The 4,329-nt window shown below is 40.3% G+C and overlaps 1 protein-coding gene across 1 annotated transcript in view; it reads left to right on the forward strand.

Annotated features, from left to right (window-relative positions):
- The window catches only part of LOC119414963, an 80,444-nt gene that overhangs the window by 75,273 nt on the left and 842 nt on the right, over positions 1 to 4,329 (forward strand). The window lies entirely within an intron of this gene.

The following is a 4,329-nucleotide window of genomic DNA, read 5'->3' on the forward strand; positions in this document are numbered from 1 at the left end:
GTGAGATCATCCAGAACAGACATTTCATAATTCCCAGATCTTCTCTCGTTCAGCTTGATTTTTCTTCCTCCAGCATCCTGAATTCCAGCCTTCATGAACTCTGGAATTGCTGTTAATTAGGAAGTGGAACCTCTTGCAGCACTCTCCATCTACTCCAACTGGGTTGAACTAGGAAGTGCCAACATTTAAAGAGCTCTATTTCCGGTTCATTTGGGAGTTTCTGATTGGTCGATGGACCAAAACAGAGGTGTGTTTTGTGATGTAAGGTGTTATGAAAAGTCAAGGAAAAAGATTAAGATTGTTTAAGAACAGACAAAAGATATTATGAAGAACTTCAGACTTCGTGGAGTCAATTCTCTAGTATCTTGCTGTAAAAGTTAAACATGACATTTCTTTTTCAGTAAACTTGCAATTGACCGAAACTTGAACTTTGACCAACTTACACACTTGCTCATTGAAGACAGAAAATCAGACAATGCATCATTAACCTGATTTCTTCTTTGAATGAGGATTAAAAATCGTTATTACTGTTTCACAGTTGATTTAGAAATGAGTAGTTCACTTCAACATGTAAACATTGTTTGAACTAACACAATTTGATTATCAAACATTTGTAAAATAGTAATGATAATCGAAAGTAGTCTTCTTTCACTTGATTAATTTAAGAAAGAAAGTCTCAGGATGGGTCAACCTGTATTTCTGGATTCAAATCAATGAAATGACAGTTTCTGTCCCATAAGGTGCCTAAGGTCAAGGTTTTGACATCAGGCCTAGTTCACTACACAGGCCACCTGCGGCTTCTGGCACTCGTCAGTGTGGTAGGTTCGACCTTGAGGGAGACTTGTAAGATGGATCAGTGGAATGGAATCCCACAATTGGGCTATTTTGGAACCAGAACGCCCACATGGACTCAAGGGTGAAGAAAAAAATCTGTCTACCTGAAGAAAAACAACAATCAAAGCTGATCTGAATCTGACTCCCCGACAGCCTCGGAATGGGCCGACTATTAAATTTCTCCTGGGTCATGAGTACCCAAGGACAAAAGCTTTATCTATTCCCCCCCCCCGAGAACGTTCTGTGCAAGCTTATCAGAACTGCTGGCTGAAACAACATCTTCAAAAACTGTGGCTGATCTGAAAAAATGCTCATGGACTAATCTCAACACCTCGACGTCAAATGCAAATGTAATCATGTTTTAATTGTGCTGCTGGTAGAGTTTTTTTGTTGTTGTCTCAAATCGTGTCCTGATAGACAAGATGTGAAAGATCTTTTTTTGTAATACCACTATCTACCCTCATGTTTCTCCCCCTTTTCCTATCCAAGATTATTATTCTGATAAGAATAAGAGGCCGCGCTCAGAGCAGCAGCAGCTTTGTGCACTTCGTCCATCTTCCGGACGACTGCATGTACATGTTCTCGTTGCATCTCGGTGCAATGATAATAAAGCTTATTCTGATTTTGATAATTTTGCCATTGTATGGGAACAAACAATGATGACAACACATAGCACTTTACTTATATTTTATGGTGAACGCCGCAAAAAATAATAAAATAATTAAAGCAAGAAAACTTGCACGGTTGTTAAAGCCTCAGTTGTTGCTGTGCCTCCTGTGCTGACATCCAGTGCCCTCACAAACAACTGTCACCCCAGTGACAGCAGGCCCCACATTGACATCTGCTGTAGCAGTACTCCTCACACTTTACCCTGAACCCCCACACCAACAGTTAGTTTAGTGCAGGTTAAAAAAACAGAATAAACCACATTACCTCTCTGACTATCATCACAGTGGCGAATACCCAGAGAATATGGACTGAGACAAACAGAACTCAAACTCTTAAGAATTGAAGTGTTTATTTACAGTGAAGATAATTTACCAAATGAACCTGGGAAACCTGTGGATGGAGGCAAAGAGTCAGGATGACTGGTGAGAGAATGGTAGGCATTGTTGGTTGTCAGTTTTTTATGGGTGAGTAGAGATATTGAGAGGAGGGTAGAGGATTCCAGAGAGATTCAGTCCAGGGCTGACGAACGCAGGAGACGAGTGGTGGTGAGTTGGTGGCAAGTGGCTGGATGGTGGCAGAGCAGCTGATGGGGAGTCACAAAGAGTTCTTGGAGGTAGGTACAGGAGTTGAAGACTCAGGTGAGGTGAAGAGCGGTCCAGGACTGGAGAATCAGGAGGCAATTTCTAGAAGAACACGAGGAGAAAACAAGCGTAAGTATTTTCTTATTCAAAGTAACACTAGGAGGCCGATAGCACACATACTGCTTGGAATGTAATGCTCTCGCATGGAAGGGAGCTCTTCTGCCGCCTCTTATACTCCTGATGCTCATTAGTGAGATGAACACCAGCTGTTGCCCAAAGGCACCACCCTGGACCCAGGAAACTGCAGTGAGAGCTGAAACCCCACACTGACTCTAAAGGAGAGCCCACTTAATTCTTTACACACTTATTTTTGGCATTTTTAAATGTTGTAGCTGAAGACTGTATATATTGATAAACCTCTGACAGGAACCTGGAAGTTGAAGTTGGAAAAAAAACAGTTGTGTTGTGGTCTACACCAGTTGTTCCCAACTCTGGTCCTTTAGGAACACAATCCTGAATGTTTTAGTTGTCTCCCTGCTTTGACACACCTGATTTGAATGAATTGGTGATTAACATGCTTTAGCAGAACTTGAGGAAGTATTTCAATCACTGAATCAGGTGTTTTGGAGCAGAGAAACAACTTGAACATGCAGGACCGTGTTCCTCGAGGACCAGGGTTGGGAACCACTGGTCTACACAGTGAAAGCATTTGTTTGCTCGCTCTAGTGCCGTTCATACCCTGGTCACTAGATGACACTGCTGAGACACCATAAGAAAGAAAAGACAGAAATACAGACAAAGATTAAGCTGAAAGGAACTCTGTAATGGTGTCTAATCTAAAAAAGTTAAATCTGGTCCTCTGGACATTCAAAAAACAAAACAAAGCAAAACAACAACAACTTTTTTTTTCTTTGTTTTGTTTTTTGAATGTCCAGAGGACCAGATTTAACTTTATTTTTAGATTTTTCTACCTGGATTACTGAGCATGCATCAGGAACTCTGTAATGGTGTCTGACCTAATAGCCCTTCTATAAAAAAGTTGAGTTCACCATAACAAAGATCAGCTTTCCTGTTGGCTGGTTTCTGTACAGGTTTTAAGTCACACACCTTAAATGTAAATGAGTAAATGAACATGACGTTGTTGTTAAATAAGAAAAATAATTGACTTTTTTTTTAACTCTTTTGGTGGCTGGCTACAGTAGTTCTTACTTTGCTGCTGTATGTTCAAATATTCATTTTTCTAGCCTATTTAGCGGAAATAATTATTTCAAGCTTTAAAGAAGAGTCATGTGACACTGATTTTGTGGGAGAGTGGGTAGAGCTCAAATATCTAAAATTTGAGTTCACAGATATTGATTCCAAAAATACAACTTGGTTGCTTCTGTAAATCTGGACCCTGTGGTTTTATTTCCCTACAAGAGAAGATGGGAACTGGTCTATTAATTACAGATTGTCCATGTTTGCAGCACAGTCTTCATACTCACCTGAAGACTACTGTTTGACTAGATCATCCATGTCCTGGTACATTTTTATGATGGAGCACAGTATTTGGTGTGAAGGGGGCTAAATAAATACAAAATGCAAGTTAAATATGCTTGTTTGAAATGAGTTATACTACTCAAAAAAATTACTTGTGTTGAGTTGTGTCTCAATTCGTTTTGCACTTTTTTTCCATTTTTTATGTTTAATAAGTAATGGGTTTGACTTTCTGGTTCGTCTCTGAGTGCTAAAGTAACATTTTTGTCCTTTTACGCAGTTATTTGTTAATTAAAATAATTTTGCACTTTAGTTTTGCCTTTCAGTTAGGGGGGGTTCACAGTTTTCAACATTTTCGCAACCATACAAACTGTATACTGAGGCAGAGGGGGTCAAGGACCAGTGCACGTTTTTCAAAAGGAAACAACAAAAAAGCTATTCCCTGACATGGCAGACCATCTGATGTACAGTGAGCCCAGTGCTAGCAGGGTTTCCTACTGAGCGAGCGGCGACTCAGCTGTTAGCCCCTCTCCCTCTTAAAGCATTCAGAGCAGAATGAACCATACACACAGCAAACAAACCATGTAGGCCCAGAACCACAGCCCCCGACCTCCTCGGGACTTTTGTTTCTAAAAATCTGAAATCCAACTTTGTATTTAATAGAATATGTTTAGAGTCATCATCGTATAAACATGCCCAACTTGTGCATGTGACCAAACTCAGGGTGAGTGAGTGAGTGAGTGAGTGAGTGAGTGAGTGAGTGAGTGAG

This window comes from Nematolebias whitei, chromosome 9, assembly GCF_014905685.2.
Source record: "Nematolebias whitei isolate Nwh7 chromosome 9, NemWhi1, whole genome shotgun sequence".
NCBI lineage: Eukaryota > Metazoa > Chordata > Actinopteri > Cyprinodontiformes > Rivulidae > Nematolebias > Nematolebias whitei.